The 22,817-nt window shown below is 43.7% G+C and overlaps 1 pseudogene; it reads right to left on the minus strand.

The window, feature by feature from the left end:
• Window positions 1-10,179: 10,179 nt before the first annotated feature.
• LOC136637398 (5S ribosomal RNA) lies at window positions 10,180-10,301 on the minus strand (annotated as a pseudogene).
• Window positions 10,302-22,817: the final 12,516 nt, after the last annotated feature.

A 22,817-nucleotide genomic window follows, 5' to 3' on the forward strand; every position in this document is an offset into this window, starting at 1 on the left:
CAGTCTCACAACCTCATTTGGTAAATTAATGCACAACCAGGAAACATTCCTAGTGCTCAGGAGGAAGGCAGGAATGCCCAAAGATGTGGGACATGATAAAAGATATTTTGGTGCTAAGTTCATCTGTAGCCTTTGGAGCCCATCTTCTCCTTTTCCTGTTCTGGGTGCCAGTCCCTCCTTTTGCCTTCTTCCAGTATTTTGACAACATCATCTATGTAAACAACTACCTGGCCAGAGGCATTCCCTTTTTCTCCAGAACTCACCTAGCAGCTGAAGATTATGGTGCGTTACAACCCTCTGCTGCATGGAGATTCTTCTACTGTTCTCTCATGTACAGCATGGAAGTTTGGTGTGAATCTTCGTGCTGCTTTAGGTTTGTTAGGGCTGTTGAGATTGTTCCACAATTAACACTTAACTTAAGAAAATAATCCCTTTGAGACTCCTCTTTGAAATTAATGGGATTCAATGGTTCTCATATCTACATGCAGACAAATATGATTCAGCAGGCACTGCATCCTCACATATGCAAACACCGCGTGAAATTATAATTACAACTAATAAGTAGAGAAGAAAGGCAAATTTATTCTCTTTTCCAGCCAAGCTGACTTGCCTCGTGATTATTTTGAGCTGATCAACACATGGCTTCTCCCTGTTATGCCAGAAGGTTTGTTACACTAGGGTAAAATTTAGAGTGCAAACAAGACAGGGCAATAAACCTTGTCGCATCCTCTCTTTTGTCTTCTATATTTGGCTTGGCTCAGTGAGATGTCTGCCACAACCATTCGTCACTATAGCTCTACTTATGCAACATTAAGTGCCTTCTAATGAGGCTTTGGCTGCAGTAGACACTATGGAACGACATCTGTTCCTGCTCAAGTACCACCAGTTCACCTACTCTGATGGAGCAATTTCCTTATTTGTCTACCAGACCCCAATTTAAATATATAAAATTTGCTACCAACCTGTGTAGCTTTAAAGCAGTGGTTCCCAAACTGTGAGCCACGGTGCCTAAGGGCACTTGTGGGCTCCAAACCCACAAGGTGCTGCAAGATGTCCCTGGTGGCCTCTTTTTACTGGCTTTCCCAGGCACCACCATCTAGAAACACATGAGATCTTACATGATTTAAGATGACAGTGCCTGAGAGAACCAGGTGATGGCACTTCCGCTACAGGGCACTGTGACCACAATAAGTTTGGAAACTGCTGCTTTAAAGCATAGTATTATGCTTTAAAGCAGGGGTCTCCAAACCCTGACCCGGGGGCCAGATGCAGCCCGTGGCGAGCTTCTATTGGGCCCATAGCCAGCCTCTTGTCCCCTGAAAGCTCCTGGCCCACTTTGCTGAACATGACTGGAACTATGCTCTGGTTGCATCTGGGGGGTGTTCTAAGGGCCAAAGAGGTTGAACGAATGAGCCCATTCATTCATTTATTCACACATCTAAGTTCCATCTCTTATTTATATAAGTTTTATATTTAAATTTTTTTCGGCCCTCAAAACCACGCCAGACATTTGATGCAGCCCTCTGGTCAAAAAGTTTGGAGAACACTGCTTTAAAACATAGCATAGTATTACAAGTGGTTTTGATAATGGGATTGCTGAAGTTGCCCAGTTATATTTATTTGCCTGGACATGTCACCTATATGTTGAGATGCTTTGAGGTGCCTCATACCTCATTTTTACCACCAGCTTTTTGTTCATCTGTATGACAAAACTAGAGTCAAGGGCCCACAGCCCACTGCAAACAGCAAGACAAAAAATGTAGTGAAAGATAGGGCAGAGGTAGGCCAAAAGGTAGTCAAACTCACTTTCCCATATAATTTGAAGGGAAAGGTATCTTTTCTAGGCAAGTATTATGCAATCTTGTTGCCAACACTGCTTTCACACGCACATCTACCACTGTACACATTCCTGGGTCCAGGTTTGCCCAGCTCAGAATTAAAACTAAATTGGGAAATTTTGTAACTAGAGAGGCCAGTACATAGCAACTGTTGACCAGATAGGAAGCAAACATCCTCAAAGTGCCTCTAGCCAGGCTAACAGTAATCATGAGGCTGATTTTAGTGGATGCATGTATGCCACATTCTTTCAGTAACATGGTCTACTTTATCCCAGTTATCGCTATATCTACCTCTTTCTTGATACAGAGATAAAACACCAAAAAAGCTCATTGTGCATAAAAATCCAGATAGGAAGCTCTGCATGAAGCTTTTATTAAAGAGTCAAAGGTACATGTATTTTATTTAAGTAAAGCTTTTAAGGAAAGAGTGGAAGTGAAACCTTCAGCTAGTCTATCTAGCTACATGTCTTCTCTTCCAGCTGGGGAGAGAGAAAGTGAAAGCAGAAGGAAAGAAGGTCTAAGAATTCCACTCTGGGTAACCAAAGATAATGCATTACCTGGGAATAGAAAGAATTTTTTGTCCCCTGCCACTATTCAGTAGCGGACCTCCCCAGCCCCATGCCCCAGGGTAAAGGTCTGTGATGGCGCCTCCCACGCCGTTGCCCCCCCACGCACAAATCCACCCCTCACTTGGTGCGCGTGGGGCCTCGCGCGACTACAGGATGCATCGGGGGAGCCTCCTGAAGCTTCCCTGATGTTTCAAACTGTGCTTCTGGCACACCGCGTTGGGAATCCCAGTGAGACGCAGTCCTAGAGGCATGCAAGGCTCTGCATCTGGGGCATTTGCCCCATCAAGTGAATGGTTGGTCTGCCACTGCACTATCTAGCTAACCTTACTGCCTCCTGCTGGTACAAGTGCAACAATGCAACATTGCTGTATATTCCAATGTTCCTTTACTTCCCATCTGCAATGGGGCAGTGCAAAATGTTACAGTTTACTGTTCCACACAGTTATTTGTCACACATGGTACATTTGCTGGTAAAATACCAGCAGCCAACCAAAACACAGAGTGCTGCTGCCCACCCAAATGAGAATTCTTCACTTGATTTACTTTAGCTCAGCATTTCTCAACCTTCATTCCCCAACATACCACTTTGCATAGTACACCTGTTGGAAGTACCACCAGAAGTAACCGACCATAACAGTATCAGCAGTTGTTCGGAGGTCAGATGTGATGCGACAAACACCAATAGGTGGTTTGAGGGCCAAATCCTATCCAACTTTCAAACACTGCTGCAGCTATGCCAATGAGGCATGTGCTGCACATGCTTCTGTGACTGCACATCCTGCAGTCACAGAAGCCTCCTCAAGATAAGGGAACTTTCCCTTATGTTGGGGCTCCATTGTGGCTGCATCACTGCTGGAAAGTTGGATAGGGTTGCCTGAAGTCTAACCCCTGCTAACTGGTTAAGAGGCACTTTTTCAAGTGGGTGCTCCTCTTTTATTTAGCAGGGGGAGAGTAACTGGCCCACCTCACCCCAGCAGTGTCTTTTCTAGTGGCTGTCTGCTGGTGTTGCATCTTTTTAGATTGTGAGCCCTTTTGGGACAGGGAGCCATTAGCTATTTGATTTTCTCTGTAAACCGCTTTGTGAACTTTTTGTTGAAAAGCGGTATATAAATACTGTTGTTGTTGTTGAAGTCTACATATTATCACATCCATATGGTCACTTCATTCAATAATTTCCCTTTTTCGTGTGTTTAAAACATGACTGGAATATGACTGATAAATGGCCAAACAGAGACATTTGTGCACCAGGTGAACATGAAAAGATTTGTTTCCACACTAATGAACTTTATTTCCCAGCTGTTTGAGGGTGACATGGTTATGGTGGCTCTTAGAATTTTAATGGGTGGCTCTCTAATGACTAATACAGATTTCACATCCATTGTTGAACATGGGAGGATAAGACAGCCTTGCTTTCCACCACAGTAAGCAAAAACAGAATTCTTCTTTAGCAATAGGAACTATAAATCTTTTCTTTTATAGTGAAGGATCTATGGCTCTTCTTTATTTTTAAAGAACTAGATAATCAAACAGGAGTTTACTGAAAAGGAGTTACATGAAACTCCAACAAGTCTGGAGTCCAACATGGTGATTCACGAGAGTTGTGCGTACATGGGACTCTCCACTTATTGCATTGTTTACATCAATACCACTGGAGGAAGTAGTTAAAAAGAAAACTAAATGACACAAGGAGCCATGCTGCAAAGCTCTGCTAGATAACAAGCATCCATTTATTTCTCTCCTCAAATATGGATCTTCCCTTCTCTTTAATGTGTCTTTTGGCACCACTTACACAGTCACAATACACTGCATATGGTTCTAAATTTAGGGAAAATTGCTGTGCACTGACATAACAAATCCAGTGGTGCCAGTTAGCATTTCAGGACTGAGAGATGACTGGCCATCTGGGGAAAGGGGCAATTTAAGGTCAACACACATGAATAATGATAAAAGCTGGGGCTCCTTCTTCCCAGCTGTAGCTGCTTTGCTGCCAAAAGATGGATAGAGAAGTGCAAAATGAACGTATTGTGCTTTCTAGCTGTAATTCATTCATGAGTTTCAGTTGATCTGTCATATTACTTTTGCTCCAAGTGCAGCAGAATTAGAACAAACTGGTTTCAAGCGAGCGTTTTTGTGTATGAAGAGCTTGTGGATGCAGCACCTTGGTAACAATATTGGATGCTACACTTGCCTTGAAAAAGTACCCAGTGAACTGAAAATGATAGTCGCAACCCAGTCAAAGATAAATACAGCATGAGTCTAAGCAGGTACTAAGAAGCAACACTGGAATTTACACTGAAAGTATGTGCATAGAATTAAAGCCTAAGGGCCCAATCCTAAAGAGGGCAAGCCAGCACGCACTGGTGCTGGCACACTTACCGCTGGCTTGCACCTTTCGCAAACATGCCTTATGGCACATTTGCAAGCCCTAGTGCCGGTGGAGCACTGAAGCTCCACTGCTTGGCAGTCACACGAACCACTGGGCAGTGGAGAGGTAGGTGGGGGCATGGGGGAAGTGGGGAGGAGGCATTCCTAGGTGGGGTGAGTGGGACAGGAGGGAGATAGGACCGGTGGAGCTTTTCTTCACTGGATCCTGAGCATCCGTGTCAGGCCATTTGCCCGACATGGAGGCTCTTCATTCTATGCTGACCTTTGTGTCGTTGTAGAACTGAATAACCCCATTACGGGGCAAATTGCTTTACCGGTGGGGGGGGGCAGTGGCTGCCTGGGGCGTGCTGGGTGCAGCAGCAGCCATTTTTGGCACCACTGCAGCCCTGTGTGCCGGGGCAGCTCAGGACTGGGCTGTAAGTCCTGGTTGAGTATATGCCCATTAAAAGCCAACCCCAGGTTGCTCTGCAACTGGACTGGATGAAATACTTTCATTTTTACAGTGGAAGCCTACATGAATTATTAGTCCTATATGATCACCTCAGTGGTGGAAGGCCCAGGTGATCCCCAAGTATACAGGGACTAAAGGGAGTCTACAGCTAATTTGTGCTCCCCACCCCAATCCCATCAGTCTAAGAGCCAGACCAAATGTTCAACTACGGTGAGCAAATCATATTCGGGTGGGATTTGTTCCATGCTTATTTTGCATGCGAGAATACAATCCAACAGAAAAAGTCATACACCTGTGAAAAAAGAGGACCAGTTGAATATTGTTACAATGCTTTACAAGCATGTTAATGGAATAGGAAGTATTGAACTATTAATTAATTATTAATTAAATTAATTAAATAGTTGAACTCTCACCTTATCGTAGGGCAAGCTAAAAAGCCCTGCAGAAATATTCCATTGCAAGCTCTTATCCCCATCAGGGTGATTTGCACGCATTTAGAAGGCTCTGTGAGAACAGCTGACATTGCAGACCACAAGGCTACTATACTGCACAATGATCAAGTCATTCAAATGCAGCAAAGCAGCCCTGGCTACATTTGTTGTTCATTCCCCTCTTTCCTATTCCATGATTTTAAAACAATTTTCCACTTGCAGAATGCTTTGTCTCAACATACTTCAGTTTGTCTCTTCCCACAAAGAATGTGAACTCCGCGCTTGAACTTTTACTGAACTATGGAATTCAGGCCAAGTCACAGGGGCTCCAAATTAGTCAAATGAGCCGAAACACCTTCACTGTCCTTCAGACTAAACTGACAAGAAGATAGAAAGAGCCATGTTTTTCCCATCACTGTCTCCACTTCTCTCTGAAGAGAACCAGACATAGCTGATAATAATGAATGATGATATTGTTTTTAGGAGGAGGCTCAGTGTTAATCTATATTAAGTCAAAGTGTTCTCGGCGATATAGACGCTAAGCAATTTTTGAAGTGGAAGTCTCCCCGCCTACCTTGCTCCTGTCTATGGCTCTCTCCGTGCTTCTTCAAGGATGATGCCCATGGAGCCTGCCAATAAAAGAGGGGTCAGAAGTCATCTCAGTTTCCATGTTGTTGTTTCAAGCATATCTATAAAAAACACACACATTGTTTTTGGGACTCCAGTAAGCATAACATATTAATCATCTCACAAAATTCTAGGTGAGGACAAAAATCAAGAGAATGCTACACAACCAATGTGATAACTTGTTGAGGGAGAGTCAGCATGGCTTCTGTAAGGGTAAGTCTTGCCTCACAAACCTTATAGAATTCTTTGAAAAGGTCAACAGGCATGTGGATGCGGGAGAACCCGTGGACATTATATATCTGGACTTTCAGAAGGCGTTTGACACGGTCCCTCACCAAAGGCTACTGAAAAAACTCCACAGTCAGGGAATTAGAGGACAGGTCCTCTCGTGGATTGAGAACTGGTTGGAGGCCAGGAAGCAGAGAGTGGGTGTCAATGGGCAATTTTCACAATGGAGAGAGGTGAAAAGCGGTGTGCCCCAAGGATCTGTCCTGGGACCGGTGCTTTTCAACCTCTTCATAAATGACCTGGAGACAGGGTTGAGCAGTGAAGTGGCTAAGTTTGCAGACGACACCAAACTTTTTCGAGTGGTAAAGACCAGAAGTGATTGTGAGGAGCTCCAGAAGGATCTCTCCAGACTGGCAGAATGGGCAGCAAAATGGCAGATGCGCTTCAATGTCAGTAAGTGTAAAGTCATGCACATTGGGGCAAAAAATCAAAACTTTAGATATAGGCTGATGGGTTCTGAGCTGTCTGTGACAGATCAGGAGAGAGATCTTGGGGTGGTGGTGGACAGGTCGATGAAAGTGTCGACCCAATGTGCGGCAGCAGTGAAGAAGGCCAATTCTATGCTTGGGATCATTAGGAAGGGTATTGAGAACAAAACGGCTAATATTATAATGCCGTTGTACAAATCGATGGTAAGGCCACACCTGGAGTATTGTGTCCAGTTCTGGTCGCCGCATCTCAAAAAAGACATAGTGGAAATGGAAAAGGTGCAAAAGAGAGCGACTAAGATGATTACGGGGCTGGGGCACCTTCCTTATGAGGAAAGGCTACGGCGTTTGGGCCTCTTCAGCCTAGAAAAGAGACGCTTGAGGGGGGACATGATTGAGACATACAAAATTATGCAGGGGATGGACAGAGTGGATAGGGAGATGCTCTTTACACTCTCACATAATACCAGAACCAGGGGACATCCACTAAAATTGAGTGTTGGGCGGGTTAGGACAGACAAAAGAAAATATTTCTTTACTCAGCGCGTGGTCAGTCTGTGGAACTCCTTGCCACAGGATGTGGTGCTGGCGTCTAGCCTAGACGCCTTTAAAAGGGGATTGGACGAGTTTCTGGAGGAAAAATCCATTATGGGGTACAAGCCATGATGTGTATGCGCAACCTCCTGATTTTAGGAATGGGTTAAGTCAGAATGCCAGATGTAGGGGAGAGCACCAGGACGAGGTCTCTTGTTATCTGGTGTGCTCCCTGGGGCATTTGGTGGGCCGCTGTGAGATACAGGAAGCTGGACTAGATGGGCCTATGGCCTGATCCAGTGGGGCTGTTCTTATGTTCTTATGTTAATCAGTAAGAAATAAGTTACCTTTACTGAAAATACAGCACAAAATTAGAGGTGGGTAGAAAACATGGGCATTCTTAGATTCTCTGGAACGTCAGACCCAGAGCAGGAATCCAAATCACAATCATGCAGTATCTGTTACCTCAGAGAATCAGAGAAATGATTGTTCTTTCCACCTTTCATCTGCATTGACTTTGCTCAGTCATGTGTTCTGGAAGTAACCAACAGCTTATGTCTGAGTCAGCAGTCAGTCAGTCACAGCCCAATCCCAGTCTACCCTGGAGCAGGCAGGCCTGCCCCACATCCAGAGCAGGGGTGGGCCCAAAGTGGCTTAGCCCAGGGCAAGGGGAATCACTTCCCCTTACCCGGGGTAAAGTCACAGCTGCCCCAATGGGACTACTCAGATCTGTGCCACCTAAAGAGGTGGGGCAGATCCAGAGCAACCCCGTGCTGCCTGGGACCAGGGTTAGGATCCAGGATCCACAAGTACCAGATGCTGGCCCTGCCCCATCACCCGCCACCCACCCACACAATCAAAAACCGGGTCGTGATCTTTATTTTCTGAGTCTTGGAAAGCCCTATGGAAGCTTCTGCAGGACTTCCTGCACCCTCGGGAGGCTTCCACTGCTGTTGGTGAGTAAAACAAAGCTCCTGTTGCCCCTGGAACAGGAGCTTCTGTTGCAACAACATGATCCTGGTGATCACATTGCAGCATTCCCCCCTACCTTGCAAAGACTTACTGTGGTTCCCAAACTCCCAGAAAATTTGGGAATAGCTGGACTAAGAGCCCAGTCCTATTCAACTTTCCAGTGCTGTTGCAGCCACAATGCAGCCCCAAGGTAAAATATATGCTTTATTAATGCAATGTGTGATTAATCTGTGATAAAGCCTTGGTCATCCAATTTTATAATTGAATGGTTTCTGGTGACCTAAAGTGGTCATTTAGGAACCCATTAAAGCTACTGCCAGTTTGGAGGATAAGACAATCTTAGGTGAATCCATATGTGATGGAAGATTCAAATGACCAGTTTATCACTTGATAATTGCAACCATTGTACGAATGCAAAGATTTGTCTGAATTCACATTTATGGATGCCCTAAGCAGAGAGCTAAAACAGGCAAATTTATACTAGAAGAGTATACTGGAGATCCAGTAAAAATATTGGAGTGGCTAGGAAGGAGCCAGCAAGGAAGGTTGGAGCCAGCAAGGAAGGTTGAAGCTGATGGACTGAAAGTATGATAGAAGTGATAGGCAGATAATTCTACTCATGGACAGGCATTGCCAAATCTGGAATCCATAGAAGCCATCTAAAGATACAGATAGTTGCATAAAATAAACTTTCCTCATTTGAGATTATTATTTTTTAACAGCTATTAACAGCCAGAGATTCTGACCTTGACTCTAGTGTTACCCTTTTCACTTACCTTCTAAACAACAGTCAGGCTGCAATCCCACACACGCGTACATGGGAGTAAGTCCCATTGAATTCAATGAGACTTTCCTCTGCATAGACACAGAGATTGGATTGCACTATAATTCAGGTTGGAACGAAATACTACAGAAGGTGTACGGCTGCCATGTCTTTCTCCCTTTCTGTCAACATCAAGTCTCATAAAATCTCAGAATACAATGCATTATGTTCATGAATATGTCTGTGTGTGGACTGGGATAGAACAGAAAAGAGATACATAAAATAAATATTCCCCCAAGTAGCAGCCAACGAAGTAGAGTGGGGGCACAGAAAGTTAAAGGACCAAACTACAGATTTGGTCCTGCCCTGATGAACTTAATGAAGCTTTTTTTCCTATTTTAAACAGTAGGAGCAGGGAACTTGACCAGGAGCAGAACTGCAGTGGAACCAAAATGCTAAAGCCCCCATCTCCCTTTTGTGGTTTTGGAATGGATTTTTAATGAAGTATTATATAAATAGGGAGACATTCCTAATACGTAGCATAGATTAGTTGAACAATTTGTTCACAAAGAGAAAAAGATCAGGCATTTCAAGCACCTTCAGATGAAGTTTGTGTTTAATACAGGGAGTTTGTATTAAGCAGCCCAATCCTATCCTTCCCTTGCCCCTTACCTGCCACCTCTCCTCCCCCACCAATGCAGCCGCACCAAGAAGGCTTGCACTTAACTCTGTGGGGGAAGCAGACAGACTGAAAGGTTTGGAAGAGGAAAGGGAAATTATTTTCCCTTACCATTTCATAAGCTCCTCAAATGCCAATTGGTTTCTTCAGACTTGTGCCAGTTCTTTGGTTTGGTTTTGGTTGGCAACCTTCAGTCTCGAAAGACTATGGTATAAGCCTACAGCACCCGGTATTCCCAGGTGATCTCCCATCCAAGTACTAACCAGGCCTGACCTTGCTTAGCTTCCAAGATCAGACGAGATCGGGTGCAAATCCAAGGAGGGAAAGGGAGCATGCTGACTTCTATCAGAGAGGATAGCACCAAGTGCAAGTTGCCCATGCTGGATGCAGCCCCATCCTGCCTCAGTCACTCCCCCCACCCTCCTCTGTTCTGCTCCATTCCACCCTTTCCCTGCTACTTTGCACTCCCTTGACCAACCTGGTCTAGCAAGCACTCTATTTACCACCATTGCGCATGGGACTGTTCCAGCAAGCGGGTAGCATGCAGCTTCATTCACTGCTAGCAGGCTATTTGCAATGGCGGTAAAGTGCATTCTGCCATTGGAATGCTAGTTCCAGCGGTGGTCCATGCATATACAATTGGGCCATACATTTATTTTAAAATTTTTACGGGCACAATCCTAACAAGATCTACTCAGAAGTAAGTCCTATTTTGTTCAGTGGGGCTTACTCTCAGGAAAGTGTGGTTAGGATTGCAGCCTCAGTCAAATAAAACTTCCTTAATATTTAATTAATATAATATTCTTGTTAATGAATTAACATAATATTTTCTAAATATAATATTCTTCTAAATCAGGCATGTTAAACATAAGGCCCGTGGACCAGATGTGGCCCCTGGAAGTTTTTTATCCAGCCCATATAATAATTGGGCAGCTTCACCCTTCCAGCAGTACCACTTCTGCCAAAGTTCTGGGAGGGAGGGACAGAAGTCGACCTCAGAAGACAAGGAACCTTACAGGGGAAGGGCAGACCAAGAGGGGTAAGATAGGGAGATGCTGTCCAGGTGCTGGGGAGCCCAATTATCATGTGGGCCATCTTTTTAGTGGTACTGATTCTGCCAAGGTGTCACTTCTCAGATCACCTCTCAGCTGCTGAGCCATGAAGTGACACTGTGGCTGAAGTGACTCTCCTGAAAAAAGGCCCATGCCATGACATCACTTCCTGCTTAATGACGCCACTTCCAGCCCTCAGTGGACACTGTGAGTGCTGTTCAACCCACTGTATGAAATGAGTTTGCCACCTTTTCTTTTTCTAAATCATGTAGGTCTTGACCTGTTTGCTAGATAAAGAGAAATGACCTGATAATTGAAATTTCAAATGGCAGAAAACTATCCACAGTACTTAGGAAATTGTTTCAAATACTGATTGTATAGGTAATTTATAACCAGTCATACTTCCTCACTTACACCAAAACAATTCCATCTTCGGGTCACAGTATTATTTGCACTGAAATGGGATCACAAAATGCACAAATGGTTTAGCTGAACTTTCATGAACTTATAAAAGAAAAGTCTTTGATAAGCCTGACCCACTAAAAAACAGACAGCACTGTCCCGAAGGGCTTATGGTGGCGTATCAACAGGCCACATGCAATATCGTACTCAGATCGGGAGCTGAAACCAATAAGAGTCCAAAATAAGAAGTGTCAAAAAGTTAATAGCTGCCATATTTTGTGCACTAAACTTAGTAACTTTCCTTCCATTACTTCAGTCTCAATGGGGAGAAAATAGTTAGTTCTGATCTCATGTCATGGTAGGCAGATGCCAGCTGTACAACACCACGAGGATTTCACCGTTTTCATTTCAAGGAAAGGGAAGAGAGATACAGCATGCTGGGTAGAAGAGCATGAAGATATTTGATAAGATTCCATTAAGGTGAGCTGACAGTATGGTTAAAAGTGAACCAGGGGGGCCTGACTGGTGTAATATCTTGGAAAGAAACAATCAGTTTGACATTTCCCAGGTTAAATATTTCCTTTTATCAGAATGGCAGTCAAACTGTTTCTACTTAAGAATATAAAGGACAATAGTCTTAACAAGTACCATGTCCAGCAGTAAAAATTGGTCTGTCTTTATGGTGACTCTGGAGGAAAAATATGATCTGGAGATTCGTCTTCAATCATATTGAAGCTAAGAGCAGTATTTCCTCATGTTTAGGCTGCCATACTAGATAAACTTACCTGAAAGCAAGTTCCACTGAGTTAAAGACATACTTCTGTGTATCAGCGGCATAGTTTGAGGGGAGATGGTATCCATGGGACAGGGCAGGCCTTCCCACCAGCACCCCTTACTCATGAGATGTCAAAAGGTGCTTTATGACACCCAGCACTGGCATTGTAGCTGTAGTGCCAGCACTCAGGACTGGTCTGTTGGCTATGAATTGCAGTTGAGATGGAGCCTGTTGCCATGTGAAAACAAGGGAAATCATATGGATACCTGATCATATTAGGAAAATCTAGTTCAAATATCTGTTTTAGGTGTAATCTGCATGTTACTGAGTAGTGAAGTGATGGAACGCAGAACTATTCCACTCAGACTACAAAAAAGCAGTCTTACCTTAGAATCCTTCCCAGTACAAAGCACACCCTAATATTTATATGAAACCAATAAATCTTAGAGAGATTTGTGCATGGGAGGCCCAAGCCAATCCACCACCCAAAATGTAGATGATTCATTGCCCACCCACTGCTTTTATTTTCACCACTCACCCCTGCCAACCAATTAGCTCATGTCCTACCCCATCACACCTTCTGTCATTGCCACTGGTTGTAAACTGACTGGGCTAAGAACAAAACTTCACTGCTCCCAACATCTACCCTCCCTCTTAGCACTTGGAACAGTTTAGAACCAACAGCAGCAGGTGAGGTGGTAGTGCTCCTATTTCCAAGTGCTCCCTGGGAGTGCTTGGAAAAACGTTTGCAGTGGCAATTATCTTCCCCAGCACTGCAGTGACACTAGAAAGGAGGCAAGTCTCCTACCCCCATCCACTTCTCATGCACTCTCCAAGGTCATGTGCCATGAGAAGAGAATGGAGCAACATCCAGATAGGTGGTAGAGTAGAAGTGGCTGGCTGGCAGGCACAGAATGCAGGCCATCATACTTTAGTTTGCCGTCACTTCCTCTAACCTGCTGCTCAAAGTGACCATTTCAGCCAGTCTTCTTTAGCCATTGAATCTGTACAAAAGCTTTCCTCCAACGTGCCCATTTACTACATGCAGGGAGGGTTTTTGAAATGGGTCAGGACTCAAAAATGAATGTCCCCAATAACAGTCCAAAATCCAGGATTCTGCCACTTCATTCTGCATAATGTGTAGATTTGGCCTTACTAAATGAGTAATCTTGAACTGGTTCCTCAGCACTAGTTCTTAATTTGTAGTATGTAACTCACTTCATAGGTTTAAATGTTCTCCTCCCTTTTCTCTGAACTGATAAAGGCAGGGCTGACTGACAATGTGGCCGTATGAGTCCTGTAGCTGTTTTCTAAGGGAATATATCTCTTTCATGTGCCAGGTACGTTGTAAAAGAAGAAAGTTAACATGTTTGCCTTTGTAAGAAGTGTGGGAACTTTTCTTTTTCATGTTCACCTTCATTTACCCTTCATGACCGTTTAGCCAGTGACAAGCTGAAGATATTAAGGCAGATATGTCTGGAGATCCACTTATGTCAAAAAGGAAGCTGAGTCTGAGATGGCAGAGAAGAAGAGGTGATATTGATTATGGCAAATGCCGCAAGCTAGAGTTAAATACCCAATTCCAAATTGTGGGGGAAAAAATCTGATAGTAAGCTTCCTAGAGTGACAGGATAAATGAGGTCTCATAGAGACACGGGAAACATGTAATACTAAAATCCTCAGTAGTCAGTATGAATACTGGAAAGGTTGAACCCACTGAGAAGCAGCTAAGACCAAAGTGACGAATTCAAGATAATTGCCTTGAATTATCCATTGCTACTATTAAAAGGAAACATAAAGAACGAAGGTAGAATGAGAAATTTTTTTCTTTTCCTTTTCATTTAAATCTACCTAATCTAAAGCTTCCAAAGACACAGTTTGTTTCATTTTAAATAAGAAAAATAGATAGCATATAATACTTTGATTTTCTAACAAAAGCATTGTCTTTTGTTCCAGAATAAATGTCCTGATAACTTATTGCCTGTGTACCCCTCAATAAAACATGCGAGACAAAGACTTGGTTCAAATTAGGCCACTTTGGACCCAATCCTATCCAATATTCCAGCACTGATGCAGCCATGCCAAGGGGCTTGGGGGTGTGGGCTGCATCCTGCAGTGGGCAGGCAGTCACAGAGGCCTCCTCAAGGTAAGGGAATGTTTTTCCCTTACCTTGGGGAGGCATTGCAGCTGCATCAGTGCTGGAAAGTTGGATAAGATTGAACCCTTTATTATTAATTCAGAACACTTGCAGCAGGAAGTATACTAAAACTCCTCCCTCATGTGTGGGCATCTGCTGGAGGGAATGGTGAGAGACTGTATATTCCTCAGTTTACTGGGCGAGATTCCAAGCCATGATCTGTCTGGAGATGGCTCGAGCTTTTCATGGTCAACCATGAAGGGTCGAGGCAGCTGGACTGCTCAACCTCCCACAGGCTGGAAAGCACCTGAGATTGCCTTTTGGAATTCAAGCCAGGGAGCTCACCAGCCAGCCTTGCCGAGTCAGCTGAACAACTGAGAAGTGGTACCTCAGGATGCACACTAACCAACTTCTGTTTATACATTTCAAACTATTTTCCAGACTCTGCTTTTCAGAACTTCACACTACCAATCCACTTCACAGTTCCACAAGGTTCTAAAATGCAACCTGTTCAGAGTTCTGTTAATGCCGTCTCAGTGAGATGCTTTCAAAAACGCGAAGGCTGGTTTGCGAAGGTTCGTGAATAATAATGATGGCTATTTACGTGATTCCTCTTTGGTGATAGGCAAATTACAATTATTCCATATTGGTAGAAATACACACAAATGGGACATTTTAATAAGGTACAACGTAAAACCATGTCTTCGCATTTAACATGGGGAATATATTGTCTTCTAAATGTGCTTTATCTTCTGTCAGTTGGCATGCAAAGCTTGTAAGGGTGTCTCGAGCACTTTCAGATTCTGTTTAAGCATCTTCACTGCATATAGAGCTCTCATCCCTTCATGGATTGAAACTCAATCAATATGAATGCCATTTCTTGTTGCCACCAGTAATTGCTTTTTTCTACAACAAAGCTCATTTTAGACTTTTCAGTCATCCGGTATTTTTAAAAACAACCACCACCAGTAATCCACACTAAAACTATCATACCACAATTCATGGGCTAGAGCTCCTGGTGGTATGGTTTAATAGAAATCTGTTAAAATGTGTACCTTTCCTTTTGCCCGAGAGCTAACAGTACAAGTTAAAATCTAATGAAACATTACCAAAAAAAAACAACAACAAAAAACTATTAACATAAAAACTACCCAAGAAAACATAGCACTAATTACCCAACAGAGGCCTGATGGAGCAGGTAGATCTTTTAAATTCTCTTCAAGACTAAATGGGAGAGGGCGTTCTGAATTCTTGCAGTTCATTCCGGAACCTGGGGGCTATAACAGAGAAAGCCCTGTCCCACTTGCATGGCAACCAAGCCTCAGCAAATGATAGCAGTTCAGGAGAACGCACACCACATTGGTCTAAACCTCGGATTCAGATGTGGAAAGGAGAGACTGGAGCATGATTGAATCCTCCTAGCCCTGCATCCTAGTTAACAATGGGCCTAGATATTTCTTGTGTGAAGCATCATGTAATGGGCAGTAGAAAAAGGTATGTGTTAGAGTCTCGATACAATCCCTACCACACGTGTATTTCTTCTCTGAGTAGGGAATACCACTGAACCTGCCCGTTAACAAGGCTGATGGAAGAGCATTACATCTTGCAGGTGTGAAAGCTCTACGAGCCTGTGGGCACTCCAGGTGATAAAAGAAGGAGGCCGGTTTCCCAAAACTGACCAGCACATGGAGATAGAGTGGAGAGCATGTGGTTTTGGCAGCACTAAACAGCTCTTATTGTTCCATATCAAGAATTCTTTCTTTGACAATTCTGTAAGCTACCTTACAACTGATCATGCCTAGCTCTGCGGTGTCCAGCCCCATTGACTTAAGTTTAGTTAAAAGATCAGCAATCTCCTAAGGCGGGACTGAATTCGACAGTAATTGGTGCATTCGACCAGAAGAAGCAGGGTTAAATAAAATCCTAAACCAAAATTTCAGTAATCTTAGCCATGCAGTAGTCTTTAACTGAATTAACCCCACCTCAAGACACAGAACCAAGTAGGGAACTCATCTGGGTAAACCCAAAATCTTCCGCAAAAAGGAGGCTTGAATGTGTTCTACTGATTGGTTAATAGCCTTATACCAGACAGGAGAGCCATAAAGAACCTGGGAAAGAACCTTTCCCTTAAACGCCTCCAGAGCAGCCAGAACATAACCATTGCCACAGGTGAAAAAGGAACGAGAAATAGCTGGGATGCTAGTTTGGATGCATTCTGCCCTGCCTTATGATGAAAAGCTCATGTGAGTCTGTAATGGACGTTGATTGCCAGGTACTTGAAATGCTTAACCTGTTCCATTTTGTTACCATTACAAGACCATTTAAAAGTTTTCTATCTGTTGGCAAATATCATTATCTTGGATTTAGTGTAATTGATTTGCAATTGGTTGGACAAGAAATACTACAAGAAATACAAGGGGGGAAAAACAAACACTGATGGTGTACCTTGACAATTTTAGCACCTTCTCAGTGTGCCATGAGTTGAAAAAGGTTGAAAATCGCTGGTCTAGACAAATAGGAGCCCATAAGTAGGGATCAAATAGTGGGAACATCAGTGACAGACACTTTGCTTAAACAAATACCCAACAAAGAATACAATGTTAATACCTGTATGCTTAGAGCCTTCACAGGAACCTTGACTAAGTATTAAAGACCCCAACACCAACTAGCTCCACTGTGGAAAATGGGATGCAAGTAGAAGGCACTCCACACAAGTAAGGTATGAAGATCATGCCTCAGAGCAGAGCTTCTGCACCTCCTTCAGCCACCCTAAAGAAGAGCAGGGATGTGTCTGAGCCACAGCGCTGAGACTCGAGTCCGAAAAGCCCTGGAAGTGGCAGAAAAAGGCAAGCACACAAAACAGAGTCTCAAGCACATACAAAAATGGGTCCTGACTCAAGTTTATGTGTATCTTTTCATTTCTAGGGAACACCCCACAAGTTGCAAGTCACTTCCAGGTTAAAAAACTCATGTAACTCAAGCCTGTATGAGTTGCAAAAACGTGCATTTTCGCGACTCGAGTCCAAGTCATCTGAGTCTCGGCCCATCCCTGAAGAAGAGAAGAGGTGTGCAGTGTAATCAATCACTCATGGCCACAGATTGTGGCAGATCTTCCACCAGCCCTTAAGCAATCTGGGAGAAATTGTGTGCTAGCCTAGAATACCATCCTTAGTCAACAGATTAAAGCAGTGTGCCCATGAACATGGGGTGGACCTGCAGTTTTCAGAAACATTCAAATGTTGATAAGTGCCCACCTACGTTATGAATTGGCACCCAGCATCTATAGCAATGGAGTAGTCTTTGTTGCATGTCCTAAACTTTGGCCAATATCAGGCCATCCTGAAGCCTGTGAATCACTCACAATGTATTTTCTTTCCTGTTGCGTCTCTGATATTCTGGCCCATCCTTCTGTAATTATGAGTAAAGCCAGTATGGTAATTTCCCCAAACCAGCTGTACATAAGGAAATAAGAAAAGCATTGCTGGATCAGGCCAAAGGCCCATCTAGTCCAGCATTCTGTTTCCCACAGTGGCCCACCAACTGCTTCTGGGAAGCATTCATTATAAATCTTATTTTCATTTACACTTTATGTATATACATCATACCATTTTTTTTTCTGTGAGAGCTAAACTCTATAATACTGCAAAGATGTCACTCACATTTCTTCCCATCTTTCCCCATTAATGCTTCTTTAAGGATTATATGGGACATGACATCCTTGTTGCTCAGTGTTTTTTTCTTCTTCTTCTCTTCTCCCCCACACTGTGGAAAGCCCAAGCCAATGACGCCACTTTCGAAAATGTGCACAGTCTCTCCTATTTCCATCTTGGTTTCTTAGCTGACAGTCCTGAGTCAACCAGAACTTTACCCTAGAGGGGGTGAAGCATGTCTCCCTCTTATTAGCAATGGACTAATAATGGACTATTGATCAGAACAGAAAGCTGCAGTTCAGCAGTGAATCTGCCTGTCACCTTCATCTAAGGTCTTGTAACTTGGACTCTTCAGAAGGCTGACATGTCCCTGGGTGTATAATTATGGACTAGATGGCAAATGATATAGGCAGGGCATAGTTCACTCTAACACATATCAACCCCAGCACCCTTCATTCAAAGCGAATTCCCCTGATTTCCACATGTCTCTATTTTCAGGTTGCTCTGCTTAGGACTTGGGTGTAAAGCCTCTGTTTTTTGTTCTCTGAGTTCTTCAGCTTTGAAAGTCTGTGTCTTCTTTTCTTTTCTTTTTTTCCTTCTCAATTTTTTTCTCCTCTCTCCAGCTTTCAAATTAATGCCAGTCGCACTAGAGAGCTGTCCATTTATAAATGCTGGTGGGTATTTTCTTCAGTAATGCTCCAGTAAATACATTCGGAGACATTTTGAGGACTGCAAGTCTGCTCAGTAATTTTTATCACTTTTAAGAAAGCAAACAGCCTAAGAGCACTGTAAAATACAATGTTTAGTCTTCTTTAAACTTGAAAGCATCAGGAAAGTGGCACAGTACTCCACAATAAGTTTTCTTTCCTCTATAAGCACAAGACTTTGGAATATATAGCTCAGCATTTGCTAAATTAAATGGGGAAAACACTCTAAAGGGGAGTGCTATTTTGTGTTCCCAAACCTGGCTGGCTGGGCTTTCTTTCTGAGAATATCGTTTCATTGCTGCTATTTCAGTAGACTGACAGGCTCTCACACTAAAAGAAAAAAAAATCCTTGTTGTGAGGTTAAAATTGAGAAACACGGGCAGCAGTTTTCTCTTAAAATAGCTCAGGTATTCAGGTTCAACAATGGACACAAACATTTCCAGAAAGCCCAGCACTAGGCTTAAACCTGGCTGACTGAAACAAGACCCAAGTCTTTTAAAGCACATCAACAATGCAGATTACTTGGCTTTGTTTAATTTAAATCCCTTTTAGCTTTATATTATTATTGGGAAGCTGCTTCCCAGGGGCTTTGGATACTATGGTTTTATGAAGGAGCTGACCCCCTAGCTTCTCACAGAACTCATTCACCCCAATGTTCTGCGGCAAAAACCATACTAGTTGTTCATAATTTGAAGCTTACTTGTGGAGTCAGATCAGTCGCTCAGTACTGACTATACTGGCTGACAGAGGCTGTCTGCAAGGAGTTCTTTTCCAGCTCTAGTGGGAGACATTAGAAAGTGAACCTAGGCTCTTCTGTATGCAAAGCACCTGTTGTGTGATGGAATTCTGATGATGGATCCTCCCAGGGACAGCCCAAGATTTCCTGATGCCTGAGGCAGCACTCCAAATGCTACCCCACTTACCTGGTAATGTGCCAGCCACTGCTTTCCCTCTTTCCATTGTTTAGCTCTGCATTCTTTCTGCATTCCCCTCCCCTTCACAGTTGCCCTTCCTCTCTGCCCCTTCATCCTATACTTAAGAAGGCCTTCAAGGAGCAGGTTCATAGTCTGGTAGTTGCTCCTGGACTTGGTCTTGAACTTGGAGGCTCAGGTGGCAGCTGTGGCCTGAAGTGCTTTTGCCTAGTTTTGACTGGTGCATCAGCTCCAGACATTCCTAAAGAATGCAGTTCGGGCTACATCAGTCCACACCTGAGAGCGCTGGAACAGCCAGGCTGAATGGCCAGCACAGGTTAGGTGCAGGCTGGAGATCACCTTGGGGTAAGGGGATACTTCCCCCTTAACTTGAGAAATGCTCCAGCCACCCTTATGGGGATAGTTGGATCTGCACCAGCAATTTCGCTGATGCAAATCTGAACAGCCTGTGTAAGACTTCTCAGGCCAGGCATGGAGGTTAGGATTCAACCTGCACTGCCTCAGCCAATCCTGCCCTCCTCCTGCACCCCATCTGCCTTACATTCCACACTCCTTCTGCCCAGAAATGCCCCCTTTCCACCTGCAAAGCTCTTTCTCACCACCCTCTCCCACCTCCTGTACTGCCCCGCTCCACACTTACCTGCGGCAGCCTCCATGGGACAGGATCTGGCATGGGAGGCTGGCGCACATCATTGTGCCAGTGTGCCTGGCTCTTGAACAGCAGCAGATGTGCGACTCCTGGGCCAGTACAGTAGGCCTGAGCTGGCACAATGACCAGTGCGGATTACTCTGTTAGGGCACAATCCTAACCAGGTCTATGCAGAAGTAAGTTCTATTTTGTTCAATGGGGTTTACTCTCAGGAAAGTGTGTTTAGGGTCGCATCTTGTTTGGACTATTGTAATATGCTCTGTTTGGGGCTGTCTTTGAAGACTGCTTGGAAATTCCAACTGGCACTCAATGCAGTGACCACAATGCTTTCTGGGTGCTCTTTGGTCCAAGCACATTACACCTTGGTTCAAGGTGCTGGTTATGATGCTTAGGCTGCAATCCTAACCTCACTTTCCTGGGAATAAGTCCCACTGAACACAATAGGACTTACTTCTGAGTAGACCTGGTTAGGATTATGCCCTTATAGCCTTATATGCTTTATGATATTAAAAGCCTGGGTCCTTGCTGTGCACCTCACCAGTAACTGTGGCATACTTGGTGGAGTACTGTGACAGAGTCTTTTCGGTGGCGGCACCCTGATTGTGAAACTCCCTCACAGTAAGCCAGCCCAGCCCTCTGCTGCTCACTTTTAAGCAGGCAGTGAACAGTTTTTTGTTTTGTTTGGCCTTTTACTTTATATTTTGTCTTCCTATCTGTGCCGCTATTTGTCTCCCTATTTGTGTTTTAAATTGGATTTTATGGTTTTATTAAAGTTGTAAGCTGCCTCAGTGACCCATTCAATGGGGCACAAAGATGGCCAATAGGTATTTTAATAAATAAAAGTAGAATAATGGGCAATACATTTTTACCTCTTAAAACCGAGGGGAAAAAATATCCCAATGTTCACTGGAACAATCTCAGAGGAGCAATACCGTAGCTGTAACATTTAAACATCTGACATATGGAGTGTGAAAAATAATGCATATTCAATTACTCAGTTTAAGTAGCCACTTTTATCTATTGTTTTCTTTATATGCTTAAGCCTACATCTTTTGAAGTCCATGGCAAATCTCCCAGGATGCACCATTACAGGACTACCTACTGCTATTGTTTTAGTCATCTTTGAAGCTTAAATCCTATTTTCTTTTCAGCTAAAATCATCCACAGAGAACGTATTTCATAAAAGTAATGAAGCTTGCTGCAACACTTTGCTATTAAATATTTGCTGGAAAATGCAGCAATCCAACCTGTTCCTTTTGTGCAATCTACACTTGTTAAATTGGAAACATGTAACACTTACAGAAGCCATGTACTGCATTTGTGATTTCACCCAGGTTATTTTTTTTTTAGAAGAGCATGAATTGATCAAACAATACAAGCTTTTCCATACAAGCTTTGTGCATACCTCATATTAAAACTAAGACCTGCTGTGAAGATATATGTACATGAAATAATTTCATGTCCTTCTCTATATTTCCTAGCAGCATTCCTCTTCTTCTGTGGTTTCCCTTGTAGTCTCTGGTTTCCCTTGTGTCTATGTTAGATTGTGAGTTCTTCTAGGCAGGGACCTTCTACAGTAGAGTGTCATGCATAATGATGGTGTAATGGAAGATCATAAGATCATCAGGTGGATGATGTGGTGTTGACAGCGATTCCCTGTTTTGACAGCTGTTTGACAGCTCTGGGAAGGGCAGGGCTGGCTCCACAGCTGTAATCAATCAAGGCAATGGAGACCTGGTTGGACACCTGAGCTTCATTTGACCTTGATGGGACTTTGAATGGACATGGACTGAAGGGATGGCTCACCTGAGCCTAATTTGGAGCTAATGAGGTAGCTCACAGCTGAGCTGCATTTGGATCATGAGACATCCAAGGATAAAAGGCAGCTTTGGAAAGAGACAGAGCTACCCTGACCCAGGACCAAGAGCGGAACGCTGACCCAGCCAGAAGCTGGACCCTGACCCAGGACCAAGAGCAGGACGCTGACCCAGAGGGAAACCTGGATGGACCCACACTGGGAGAAGGGAATGCCAGAACTCTGCTGGAGGATACAGAAGAGAGGACTGCCCGGACCCTGCTGGAGGAGATACTCTGCTGGAGAGAACACTACTGGAGAGGAGGAACTCTACTGCAGAAGATTGGACTGGGAATACTGGACTGGGAAGACTGGACTGTGCTTTGGAGACTGGCTTGGACTTCGACTGGAGGCTTCAAACCTCTACCCACTAAGTTAAGTGGAGTTTTGGGGAGGGAAAGCCTCTGGACAAGAGAACTTGCAGGGAGTGTATGTGTTTGTAGCAATAATCTTGTTAATTGCTATAGATAAGAAGTTCTGTGTTTATTCCTTTGCACACCACAGCTGTGCTTCTTGGAAAAGGGAGGTGTTAATTAGCCAAAAAGGTGGCATTAGAAGAGAGTTGAGATATTTGGCAGAACAGATGACACTGTATAAATAATAATATCTTATGATTAATAAGAGTATGATGATGATGGATGATGGTGGGATCCCAAAGGATCTCCTCTATGGAGAACTCGTGCAAGGAAAGCG

The sequence above is a fragment of the Tiliqua scincoides genome, chromosome 1 (genome assembly GCF_035046505.1).
Source record: "Tiliqua scincoides isolate rTilSci1 chromosome 1, rTilSci1.hap2, whole genome shotgun sequence".
NCBI lineage: Eukaryota > Metazoa > Chordata > Lepidosauria > Squamata > Scincidae > Tiliqua > Tiliqua scincoides.